The sequence below is a fragment of the Aythya ferina genome (assembly GCF_964211825.1).
Source record: "Aythya ferina genome assembly, chromosome: 7".
NCBI lineage: Eukaryota > Metazoa > Chordata > Aves > Anseriformes > Anatidae > Aythya > Aythya ferina.
Window position 1 is genome coordinate 13,312,900 of NC_140302.1, and position 14,237 is coordinate 13,327,136.

At 36.0% G+C, this 14,237-nt stretch overlaps 1 long non-coding RNA gene across 3 annotated transcripts in view; it reads right to left on the reverse strand.

The window, feature by feature from the left end:
• Positions 1 to 14,237, reverse strand: part of LOC311440017 — a 274,632-nt gene that overhangs the window by 259,082 nt on the left and 1,313 nt on the right. The window lies entirely within an intron of this gene.

Below are 14,237 nucleotides of genomic sequence, written 5' to 3' on the forward strand. Positions count from 1 at the left end.
CAGCAGGTAGCCAACACAGCTATGAGGACAACAAGCTACCATGAAATACTGCAAGTCACAAATTTTTGCTAAGGTATCCTTACTAGAAAGCTTATGATTTTTGGATGATTGGGATGTTTTTTCAGCTCAGAGTGATGCTGACTGTGTCATCACCATAGCTAACATGTCAATACAGTTGGCCTTCAGAAGTGACTAGCACACATGGATCTCCACAAGAACAGCAAAAGTCTGAACTGACCAAATAACACAAAATATTTTGTCAGAAGACATCCATGAACAGCATCTGCTAATGTTGCCTATCTTCTGTGGAAAAAAAAAAAAAAAAAAAAAAAAGATTAAAAAACTCTAAAATCTCTATTTAGAGATAGAGAAAATCAGTCCTGTATTACTTTCGGGGTTTGCTGTTCTACTAGTTAGAGAATGCATTCTGTTAGGGAAGAGAATCCATACAAATTCAATTATAATTAACATACAATTGAATAAGGAGGTGGTATTAACTGTCAATGTACCCTCTACATAAATTGTTCAGAAGGCATAAATTAGCAGCCAGGCCCAGATCCCAGACACAAACTGAAGCAAAAAGACTCCAGAAAGTATATGATTATGCCATCAAAGAGATGTAAACAACATGTATAATTCTGATATTTTGTATTTCAGTGCCTTGGATGGCAGGGTATGCTGCAGTTTTTAAGATTCAGAAATGGAAGGAAATTTCTGAGTAGGTTTTCTCTTTACAAATTAGTATGTATATTGTATAGCTGTTTATGTAAGAGATGGTGTTGCGTTCTGTATATCTAAGCTCAAAATACAGACTGAGAATATCAACACTAGCAAAAACTCAAACAGCATTAATAAAGGTCATTGACTCAGCTATTTGCCTGATGTTCAACTTCGTGGCTTATTATGAATCTTGTGAAACAAAATATTTTTATGTTTGTGGCTTACAGCAATGATCTAATTTGATTGCACAGTACAATCCAGTCACCAGTTTCATCTTTGACAGCAAAATCTAAATTTCAACAAAACTTTGAAATATAAAATCAGAGTTGTTTCTTAGAGGCAGAGTTCTGCAAGGCAAGAGATTTAACAAGAATTTGAATAAAGAAAGCACATGAAATCAAAATACCATTTGCTGTTTTAAAACATTATTTATGCTGTCATGAAAAGCCCTTACTGAGCACTATATTCAATATATTATTGGAAGAAAACAATCATGCTTCTAGGGTTTACACTAATATTTGACTGTTACAGGACATTTGTAGAAAGCACAATTTTAGTGCAAGATCAGCTTTAGCAAAACCTATTCATGCAGTTCACTCAAAATTTTTTATATTTTTATTTTGAGTGTCTTAATGTTTTCTATGTCTGTGTGGAAAGAAGCAGTTCAGAGTGCATTAACAGCAGTTCAGACTTTTTAGTCCCAGCCAAGATTTTGAAAATAATTATCTTTTTTATATATATGTATTTAGTTATGTGTCTGTGTGATTAAGCCAAGCAGCTATTAGGTACTACAATATTTACTGTAACAGTAAACAGGATTCATGCTGTTTAGGAAGATGTTTCATGATATGGCAGAGGTATTTTCATACATGTTCATCTGTAATAACTCCAGACATCGCTAGCATACCAAAGATGATAGCATAAGGTATAACTGCATAGCAGAACCCAGAGTATTTGATGATGGAAGAAATGATGAAGAAATTTCAAGTATAGAAAGCAAGAACATATTTAAACTTTCTTGATGATTTCTCTGGTGCTTTTTCAGTTCTGTAGAATCAAGGGGAAAAAAAATCAAAGTTTTGAATTCAAATTTTTCTTTATAAAACTTATCTTTGAAAGTTAATTGAGCATTTATTGTGGACTACTAAATCTTTAAAATACAGTTTTCCATTGAGTGAGTGCAATTTTATTTATTTCTTTGAGGTACAGACATCTTCAAATGAAATCATCTTCATTTTTGAGCTTGCAGATCATTTTACTATGTTTTGTTGTTGTTGTTTTAAAAAAACAACTTATACCATAAATATCATGGAGCCAAAATGATAAGCTAGTAGGCAATCTATATCAGCAGAAGATCTGGCTCAGTTAATTTTTTTCATAACAGTGTAGATTTCTTCCCATGTTGAATATAGCACAGAACATTACAAGGCTCAGAATTCTTTTATTCTTTAGAGCTAAATTAATAACAGTGGAATTTCAGTGATGTTTCCTCTCCTTACATTGACCGCATCCATAGAATATGGTTTCTACATACTTCCAAAGAGATCCCCAGAGGACTGGCACTTGAAGCTTATGGCCAAAGAGTGAACAATGAAGCAGGTCAGCTTGTCTTAAGAAATCAGGTCATTCAGCTGTATTTCATGTTATCGTTTTGACAACAGGGGATGGGGAAACAGACACAGTTGTAAGCCAGCTCTTTGGAAGAGCTGCTTTACGGAACACAGGGAAATAGCAAACACTTCTATTGTAAAAGCTAAGTTCATTTTTAATATGGTACAATTATGGGTGCTGATCTCCTGAGCTTTTGTCTATGAGAAAAGCACATGCTTAAAAGGAATTTCTTATTGATGATCCCATGCTTTTGGGGGGGTTTGAAGGGAAAGCACCACTATTCAAATATTCACTGTGGAGGGCATTTTATCATGGTGGAGGTTTGCAAGAACGAATTGAACAAGCACATTCTGAATGGTCACACATTTCATCAGGGAATTTCAGTTTGTGGTAAGACATTCAAAGCTTGAAATGAGCATTTGTTCAATATCTATACACTGAGAAAACAATAACCATGCAGTAAGAGAATTCCCATCTTTTCACTATAAACTACAGAGTATATACAAGATTTTTTTTCTCTGAATACGCTCACAGGTCATTCCAACTTTCTCCATGAAATTGCCAAAGCTACCTAGACACGGCCAAATGCATAGTTTTGATAGATTTTAACATCCTCGGGTAATGTAAAGCAAAGCCAGTGGAGCTATTTGTTATACAGACTGCATAGACTGTAACAGCCCTGCGTAGAGAATGTATCGGAAAAGCACTGAACAGGACAACAGGGATAGTTGATTGTTTGGAATGTCCTCTGTGTGAAAGCACAAGGAGCTCGGAAATGAAGTTGTGATCTGCTGACAAGTAGGAACAGATGGAAATCAGAGCACTTTTCAAAACTTTTAAGAGCTTAATTAGCACCAAACATTTTCAAAGCTCTCACAGCTCTATTGCAAAAGGCAATAACCAGGTCTATGTCTACCAACTGAACTGTTCCTAGTCCTTTTAGATAAATTGTCAGATGTGCCAAGACCTTAACTATGTTTCTGAATATTATGTCTCCGAACTGTGGCAGACATAAAGCAAATCACACCACTTAGAAAGTAAGAATTGTTACTTAGCAGGAGTAGGTTTTTAGCATAACACACACTAGTAGTGAATTCTAGAGCTGACCAGCTGCAGAAGGCATCATCAAAAGTCAAATGTGAGTAATAGGAACCTTAAAAAAATGGTATGGGGTCAAACATCATTGCTGCATTGGAAGCTCTGTTTTAACTGTTGTTAACAAGAAAATTATACACATACACGTATACACACCAGTTACTGTCCCAATGTTTTTCTAGTATATTCTCTTTTTCCCTGTAACACCAGCTTAAGCTCATTTTGCACTCTAAAAATGGGAAAGGTAACAGTTCATGTCATTGCAAATGAGACAGAAGGGAGGTCTATTTGACACACTCTGTACTGAAATGCAATCAGTACTCTCAAAGTGTTTCCAAACCCCTAACTGAGCAAACAGCAGAACACAAGTCATACAATACATCCAACACATCAACTGATTGTGATTCTTGGCTTGCGCCTACTTAATTGTAAACAAGTGAGAACTGGGAAGTTATGAAAATGCTGGCAGGGTTCTATATTGGCCTAGAAATTGCTGATTTTGTCATAGGAATGAAAACAAGAACTGCAAGTCAGCAGGACCGAACCAGGTTTGAAGAAGTGGTGTTTGAAGAACACCACATACATGGTACCCAGCTCAAATACTTGTGAGCCAAAAATTCTAGATTGGGCAGAAATGCTCACAAACTGAAGATACCAAGAACCGTGCATTTACACATCAGATAACAAACTGACTACTAGCCAACTACTGGCCAACTAGCAATATACAATTGTGTTTTGTGTAATGAGACAGGAGTTGTTAGGGCTGTTTGCTTTCAAGGCTCTAGACAGATGTACAGGCCTGCAATGTAGCCCGCTGGCCAACAGTACAGCACGGGGCTGCAGCTCTATTGCAATGCTTTATGAGCAAAGAAAGGCAAAGTCACACTTGGGTATCAAGTCAAGTGTCTGCCTTAAGGGTTACATATTTTTGGCCAGTAGAGAGGAAGGAAAAAACAATTTCCTTTGAAGGAAAAAACAATTATTATTATTATTAAAGAATGGTTACATGTATCAAAATAACTGTTTCACTGCATCACTACAATTTAAATAAGTAAATATTACAGTGAAAGAACTTGTAGGGCAACTGTCCACTGATCTTCCCCTAGAACAATTTATAAGGTAATTATAAAGTTTACCTATTTTTTTTTTTTTTTTTTGTCTTTTAATTCTGCCAGTTTCACACAGGAGCTTAAATACCAGGCTGCAGTAATAAATAAATACATACATAAATAAAATTCCTACTGGCTGTTCCCAGATGAACCAGAAATTGGAAAATGTCAGTTTGCAGCATATCTGAAGGAAGTCTGGTTTAGAAGTTAGCCTTTAACTACTACACCAGGTCCTAGCATGTATGCAATCTTTAAACTGCCACCAAAATCAATGCAACTACTGGAAAATATTTTATTTCTCTGCTTCCCAAATATGCAAATCAACAGAAAATACACATTTCATCTGCACCTGGAGCACTCTGATACACACTTTTCTTTGATGGCACCTTTCTCTATATTGCAATGACCACCAGGCATTCAAAACCATGTTGTTCTTGAGACACCATACTAAAGAGGATAAGAAGCAGTTGAACCGTGATAATGCAGCTGGCATTTGGCAGTAACAACTGCATTCATTTCAACAAGCTTGTCTTTTAGAAGTCTATTACCCCCCCTGCCAAATTCCCCTGGGGAATTCAACATGCCTATAGCTAGATGCATAGAGAATACAAAATACTCTTGAACGTAGCTGTGAAATTCTAACCCCAACTCATAATAAAAAAGGTGCAGAAAAACCATCTGTGGAGCTACATAACAAAGTCTTCTTAATATCACACACACTCTAGTCAGAACATTTGGAAGATGCATTATCTAGATAAGCATTAACAGAAAGGCCTATCTGAGAAATTTCACCAAAACTACCACCTTTTATTAAACCCGAGGGAGATTTTAAAATCACCCCATTATTCTGATAGCTTTACAGAGCCTGTTTTCTCTAGCTAAAACATGCTTGAATGTAACATGAAAGAGATCTGGCTTAACCCTAGCATTAAACTATGCGGAGAACTGCATTAATGGCAGAGCCAGATTGAAAGTAAGATTTTCATCTTGGCAGACTTCATAAAATCAGAGGTACTATCTTTTGATCAATGTCAGCCTAAATGCCAGCTGCTTGGCTAGCATTTGAAGATTGAGCCCTCTATTAGATGTACTTCAGCCTCGCCCACACTGGCACTTGTTTAAAAGCTTGGGATTCTCCATGGGATTTTGGAACTCTGAAGTCTGGAACATCTGGACTGTGCAAGGCTTTAAAAGAAAAAAAAAAAAAAAAAAAAAAAAAAGGGTCCTGAGTAGGCAAAAGAGTTAAAGGAGTTTGCAAGTGGAAAGAAATAAAATAAAACTCTACAGAAAGATATGTTCCCCCTGTATCTAAGAGAAACATTCACTGTTTCAGTGTCAAACAATAAGGTGAAAAATATCAATGATCAAAAATTGGAGATTACACTGATATTTTTGAAAGCTGGAAAAAAAAAAACATATTCACAGCTGTAGTTAGAAATTATTCCAGCCTAACTTAAAAACATAATTTCAGTAGAAATCACACAACTATGTTTGGCATTTTCTTAGTGTTTGCACCCAGTAGGATTATTTGTGCCTTTAACATAAGTAAAAGCTTAAACATTTGAATGATTTTGCCATCTGAGTAGAAAGATATCTTATTTTAAGCAATTGCATAAATACAGGAAAGAAAAATTTGCAGATATACAAGGTAATATGGAAGTATTAAAGACAGACTTCCTACATATAACATGTAAATGTTTGGAAAGAATAGCACATGATTTGTTTTGAATATGTAAAAAAAATACTAAAAAAGCTATGAACAACTATATTAATAGCAGAAGAATGTGTGATCTTATATAGCTTAGATTTTGTGCCTAGTAAAATGTCTGTCCTCTAAGTTATGCTGAATTCTTTGGAATGACCCCTAATTCAGCTTGCCAAACACAAAGAATTAGATATAAATGGGACTGAAACTGTATTAAAGAATGTTTTGAAATAACATTGCATGTGCTACGAAAGTATTAACACAATGATGCATTGAAATTTATCTGTTGTCCTAGCAAAATATTGTGTGTGAAGGCTGACATGAATCTCTATATTCTCTATTAACTTTGTCCGCTCAAATAAATGAGACCAATTATCAAGGATGTGGAAGTATCAAGAGCTTGTCTGGTCATGTGCCTTAGAGTAGCAGACAGGTATCCCCCAAACACAAGGAATCCCCCAGCTATCTAGAGACCTTTCATTTCAAATGAGGTTTTCCCTGAAGGCATGATCAGGATATACCGCAAAGGCTCTGGAAGAGTAATCTGCACTTTGGCAACACCTATCCTAAGTATCACTCTCAAGGGAGACATTTATATGTTTTATTATGGAACAGGTCTGTGATTCATCTAGTTTACACTACAGGTGTAAAAAATAGAAAGGTAGGCCTAAGATTTATAGCATGCCACCCACAGAGCCACACACAATCCACCTTGGACAAACACAGTTCAGGAGCAGCGCAGAATCCCAACTATGCGAATTTTCCACCTGAATAACAACAATATTTGGATAAATTGTTCTCAGTGAAAACCCCTAGAGCATTCCAAACTTGTGCTATTACAATAAGCATAAGACAAAAGTAAGTTTACTTTTCAAGTGAACAGTTTTGGCATCACATTTAGTATGTGGTCCACATATTTCTCTTAACAGCAAATTACGGTTTAAAACAGGGAAAAACAAAATAAAACAAGTTTTAAAAAGGCAAAACGATTAATAACTCATACTTCACATTCAAAGAGAATTTATATGGTATTGGGTGCAGGTGCATTGCAAGTTCATGACAGTAGTGTGGACCAGATCATGTTCAACACTAAAGTGAAGTTCGTTTAACCAGGCAAAAGTCAGTTTAGCATAGACCTATTTAACAGCTGAGTATTTATTTATTCCTCATTCATGACTGCCAAAGGAACAGGAGAACTAGCACCTATTCAAGTGTAATACTGCATGTAAGCTCTGCTTCATTATTTTTTTCAAAATTCCCCCCAGCAGAGCTGGTTGCAGAGCTGTGTGCCAGAGGAGGAGAGCCATTCTTCCCAGCCCTATTTCTTCACCATCGTCTGCTTAAATCCTGGGCCTATAGGCCTAGGTGTTAGGGGCAATGTCTGCTCTGTTTCCTTCTCCATCAGGACTACTGAAATGACAGAAGGTGGAAACTTGACTTTGCACCTGCAACACACTTGCTCTAATTACAGTTTTATAGAAATCAGAAACTAGTTGTGCTGAAATTGTAGAGATCATAAACACTGTTCTATATTGTGCCATCAGTTTTTCAGCAGATGGCTCAGTTTATTCAGCAGATGTCCTGGTAGCATGATCTATTCCAGTGTTTGACTACAAATAAAGTGACTATGTTGACCAGCCCTTAAGGAATTCATGAAAATGTCTCATGTTCTGAATAGTTTTCAACAAGAATATTTATATATTACCAGTGTTCATGTATATATGTTACTGCCTCCATTCATGATCTCAGTCTTATGTATTAGCTTTCCTCTCCCAGAACAAAGTGCCATCATCTCTGCAAAGCTTTGCTTTAAAATGTAGGAGTGAAAATTATGCTATGATTTTTTTATGATTATATCATATTTGGTGTAAAGCACAAATGCCTGAGATATGTAGAGTTCAGTGGAATGCATTTTTTGGTTATGTTCAGACCTGATAAAAAATATTTGTGATGTGAGCTAGAAAAAAATTTGGATTTGTTCAGAAATGTGTTTTACTAATTCCATGCTCAGTGGTAGATAAGAACACAGGAAAAGAACCTGTCAAGTCTGTATGTTTATATTACTTTTACTTTGGTGAGAAAATGCAGTTCTTTTTGACACTGCTAACAGATGAATGTTTTCCTTTTATGCCTCAGCTAAGTAAGAGCTTTTAAAAAAATAAAAAATAAAAAAATGACACTGCTAGTAACCAGAAGCTAAGTGTACAAACAGAACGGGAAACAGAACTTCAGAACAAAGTCTGTGGAATTCTACTGAACACCAGTTTTATACCAAATAAAGGTCTGACCAGTCATCTTCATTTTTTTCCTGGTGCCAGAAATAGCATCACCAGAAGAAACTGTTTAGTTCAAGAAGGTTAGAATAACTGATGTTTGTACTTTTTCTAGTAGTGTTTTATTTCATTCTCAGAGATAAAATGCTGTGGAATCTCTACTGTTGACTTTTTTCTCCAATCTTTTTCAGTAGTCCATCAACTGTTATCTTTGAATTGCTCTGCAAGGAAATGATCAACTAAACACTGTTTTCCTTCTTATATGTGGGCTGAATGAACACTTTGTTATTTTTTCTCCAAATCCTTTTGTAATTTTTTCCTCTAGTGAATTTCTTGGGATCTTTAATGAGTATTTCAAACTCAGGAAGAAGTGCAGGCCACATTCCAGGCTGGGAATGCCTGATTATGTCTTCAGATAGACAAACACCCATGACACCTGCTTATAGAACTGTTCCATTGAAGCATAAGTCATAGATTACGAACTTTTATACAGAAACCATATTCTGAAAATTTTAGAACGACAATTGTACTGAATCAAACATATGTTACTTTAAAAAGAATATGTAGTTAATATGTAAATTAGATATGTAACTGAACATGCAACTTTGTACAAAAATTTGTATCAAATTTAAGTACGTTGTATATAACCCAATTGCTCTCATCTTTCTCGAGTCACTTGGAATGTACTTGTTCTCTGAGGTAATTCAGATTTCATATGTAATTACAGCTACATGAAAAAGGAGCAAACTATAAAGATTGTAGTATGATGGCTTTCAGCTGATATCATTACTTATCCCTCTTCCCAAAGCAACTGATCAAAACAAAGTAATGATGGAATCTTTCCAAAGAGAGTTTAGGAAATTTTGAGATTTTTTCTAAAGCATACAGAGACATTACAGTAACATTTACATTTACTTTAGCATCAATATAAATATTCTCAGGTATTTTAGGAGTTCTTTTATTCAATTATTCTAAAGTTAGGGAACCAATTGTACCTTGATTTTTTGAGCAAGTATTTGACTTTGCCAACTTTACTTCATTGTGGCTTTTTAGAGTTTGATCTAGTCTGAAAAATTTCAAGTCAGCCTCTGATTTAACAATTATGACTTTTAAATGCCTTCATTACAGAGCATTTACAACTTATGACACTCGCTGTTAAATAGTGTAAAATGCAGATATTTTAGTGAATCTGTATTTCTGTTGCCACAACTTTCTCCAGCTACTGCATTACTTATCTTAACATATATTTATGATAATCAAATGACGAAATACAGTCATGCATAATAGTGTGAGGCAGTCCTTTAAAAAGCCCTTGTGACTCTCATTTCCCTACAAAAGCTATAAACTTTAAGGCTGATCCCGTTCCCACTGTGCATATGCTTTCATTCTTATACTGCTGCTTATAATAACACCATGAACCAGAACCGATGCTTTAGAAAAAAAAAGTGGCTTCCAGTACACCTGTGTTCTTTGTCTATATTTGCTAAATACTGTATGAAACATGAAGTTCTGCTGTTGGTGCCCTTTTTATGACATATCTGGGGAACTATTCATATGTTTAAAATTAAGCACATTCTTAAGTTTGTCAATGAACTGATGCTTATATCTGTGAAAGATTTTACTTGCAGAGGAACCAGAGCTTGGGGACTAGAAAATGGGAATCACTACAATGTAGAAACGATTAATTTCAATACAACATTATATGTTATTGCAGTTTGTGGATCTCTCATCCCCAGAGAAACCTGAAAACAGTATTGAGCTAATAGATATAATGGCCACACCTGCAGATGTGGTACACGTTTACAAGCATCCAACACAAAGCCTATAAATTTCCCTCCTGAAAATTAATACCAGCTATAATACAGTACATGTGCAAAAATCTCTGCAGGCTGAATAGCACCCAAAAATCCAGATGGTTTACTTCAACCAGACTTGAAAAAATAAAATTAAATTAAAAATCTAAATGGGCAAAGAAGACCAACACACTCTTTGCACAGTAATTGTTCTAAGTGTCAAACACAGAACAAAAACATCCTCATTAACACTTCAGGCTTTCCTTTTTGCTTTGCAGCAGAAGCATCCATGCTGATTCTTGATAGACAGCACAAACTGCATGATGTCTTCTAATGTATCAAACCCATTACTTTACTCAGTTGATCATAAATCAACCTACACATACCCCCAAAATATGTCCACTCCTGTAATCTTCTCCATTCCTTGGAGAATAGCTTTCATAATAATAATTATAATAATATTTTACGTATTTACTATTTATAAATTTATTAAAATAATTTATAAAGTTATGTATTTATTAATAAACTATTATTTTTAACAATAAACAAGAATGACAGCTTCAGTTCACTAACTCTACTTCAACTAATTTCTACATTGTTTCTGTTTCTAAATTATTTATTCACATTTCTCTCCATCTTGCTTCTATTTCTTTGGAAACAGCAGTTGGATATTTTACAACAGCATTTAAACCACATCAACCAAATGACTCCAACTGCCCTCACATTTGGTCACCCATCAAAGCCAGGAACAGTTGAGACTATGGATGCCCCATACAAAATACAAGCCTATTACTGTAGACTTATTTTTCTCAGTTCATTCTTTTAATTGATCACAGATACCTTATACCTTGAGTAGGCTTAGATTTCAGGCTGAAAAATCTCCGTAACTTGCTAAAGACAGCACACCACTACCCATATGGATCAATTGCCTTTTTTTTTCAGTAATCTTCTCAACACAGATGCATCATTGACAGACATCTGTTTTCAGTGACTATTACAACATATTTCAAGAAAATTCATGTTATACTTGGAGCTGGAAATTTGTTTCTATCAGCTTTTGAACGATGATGATGACGACACTGCAGAAAAAGATGGATTCATATTATATTAAAGACTTAACTCATCTATAATCTTGGTTAACAAAATAAGGGTCACTTGAAAAATACAAGGTCTCCTCCCAAGTCCAGAGAGCTTTTCTGCATTGTTTCCAGCTAATTGTTCAGAAAGAATTTAAGATTGTGAAATCCTGATTTTTGTCTGCTGTTTCCCTGAATTGCTCTGGTTAACTCCATGGTACTCTTTCAGTCTGTCTGTGCAATCAAGTCTCCTAGTCTCCAACTTTGCAGAGCCTCTGTTGTTGAAGTAAAGTAACATCTAGTAGGCAACTAACTGGATCTAACTACACTAGTACCATAGATGACTACCTCTGATCTGATTTGTTTTCCAGTATTTGACTGCAGCTTGGTGATGACACTGTTCTTATTTCATAATTACACTAGGAATCAGTAGAACTCTGTTTTATAGATAGGTGTCAGGAGGACAGCTTACAGATGTCAGTGCCAGGTCACACATCAGTGAACTTCTGTAGAAGGCACTTTGATTATGATATTTTGACTGTCTGCACAGCATAAGACCAGCCAAATACATGAAGGTACATTAATATTGCAAACCACCTCCTTTAAATGAAACTGGAGAAAAAGGAGGTGTCATCAGGAAACAATTCCTAGCTACCAGGCATCATTCACTTGCATACCAATCCGTCCTTGCCCCTCCTAATCTCATCCTACTCAATGAAGACATGACAGATACACTCAGAGCTTTAAACAAACAGCTGTACATTAGCTTTCACAGCATCATGCTTATGCAGGCAGAGTGTTTCTGGATTCATATTTGTCCAAGTACCTCTACAAGGAACCATACTGCTGCTTCCTATGGGCACAGGGTTGTGCACAGCACTGGAGTACACCATGTGGACATGTACTAAAGCAATGTTACAGGCACAAAACCAGAAGCCTATGAATTAATAGGCACTTAAGAAATGAGGCACAGTATATATGCAAATTGCTATTAGTCACAGGCTCCTAAATTGCACTGCAGACAGGACTGAGGTATGTGAAGACATTTTTTAATCTGGACCTCTGAGACTTATGTTTTTCAAATTGATCTGAAATGCATGGCAAAAACACAGGTTATTGCCATGAAAAAGACAGAAGAAAATCATTTTTCATTGGTAAAATATTACAACAGTGAGCTTGAAAGGGAAGTATTGAAAAAAGAAATCATGTTGAGCGAGAAGCATAAGGCCAGGAAAGGAATAACTTTCTGCAGGAAGCTTCAGCAAAGCAAAATGACATGCGTGAGCTACAGCTTGACAAAGCTTCCCCAAAGAAGCAGAAGTCTGCCAGTGAGAGTTTCCCGCTATGACTCTACTTCTCAAGGTTAGGCCTTCCAGGCTCTAACTGAGAGTAACAACAAAGGTTGTTACAACATAAACAGAGAAATTTTTAACTCCAGCTACAGAACAGCCTTACTTTTTGGTTATAAGGTGTTTCATTCTGCTGCACAAGATGCTCACTTATAAAAACATAGAGCTACTTTTATAGAGCTTGCTCGCTTAACTATTCTGATCAGGCTTTTAGCCACGAGCTTACTGTCCCCTACTCCATACTTGCCTATCAGTGCCAGGATTTACATCAACTCCTTAACTGACAGCACTCAAAAAGCATCTTTGAGTGTGCAAATGTTCTGTTTGAAATAGTCTCAATTTATCATTCCAGGAAGAGAAAGATGACAGGTATAGGAAATACCCATGGTAAGTAACATTCCTGTACAGGTTTTAAGTTGCAGAGCAGATTTTCAGTAGTGTTCCTACTTGTCACAGTGCAGACTACCAGGACACACTATATCTAGTTGGAGAACTACGCCGCGTACTCCAAGTAAAACAAGAGAGATGCACAGCTAACAATCCCTACATCCACATCCATTATCCTTTCAAGATTTAGCTGCTGTTTAAACACTGCTCTGTTCCCCTGATCTCCCCACCAAGCTATGAGTCCCAGCTTTCCAGGCACACCCACTTCACCAGTATCAGGTGCCAGAGAGCACTGTGGGAGTTTTCACTTTCACTGGGATAACATGAGGTCCCTGTGGGCCCTTCTCCTCAAGGTCATTAAGGTTTCTAAATGGATAGACAGGAATCTAGAGGGATTTACCAGTAGCGTGACAGTCACCGATTTTGGTGCAAGTCAGACTGTTAGACAGTTTTGAAAATCCCAGTTTGAGCCTATTTCCAGCTGTAGGCACCTAAATCTCTTTAAAATAGGATTGCGTAAGAGTGCACAATAAGGTCATTTAAGGAGATCAAATAGGCTTTAAGTGGCATATGGCTATAAAAACAACAAAAGCAGCTGTTAAATGATAACAGCTTTTGGACATGAACTACAATAGCTGAAATGCTTTTCAACTGGTCTTTGAGATAAGATAGAGATGAATAAAAGAATAACAATAAAAAACATCAAAAAGCAGTCCTCGAAGTAGCAATCTATAACCAGAATTAAAAAATAAAAATCGCTACAGCAAACTTTTTCTTTAATCTCCAAAATACGTATTTATGCACTATTTATCAAAGCTGTAAAAAAAAAAAAAAAACAACAACAACAACAAAAAACTGAAATAAATTGGGCAGAACTTTAAAGAAAGTATTAAATCTCAAATTAAGTTGGACAGAAAAAATCACTGCTGCTGCAGTTACAATCGGGGAAAAAAATAATTCTGGTTATCCAATAGTTCTCATGATCAGGTGAGAGCCTTTGGCTACTACAAAAAAGGTTCAGTGAATTTTGGACAAAACATTGAGTTCTTGACAAGAACTGTTCACCCCCACCACCTCCAGGAACCAGACCTCAGTATTTCCTCTCTGAGCAATGATTCA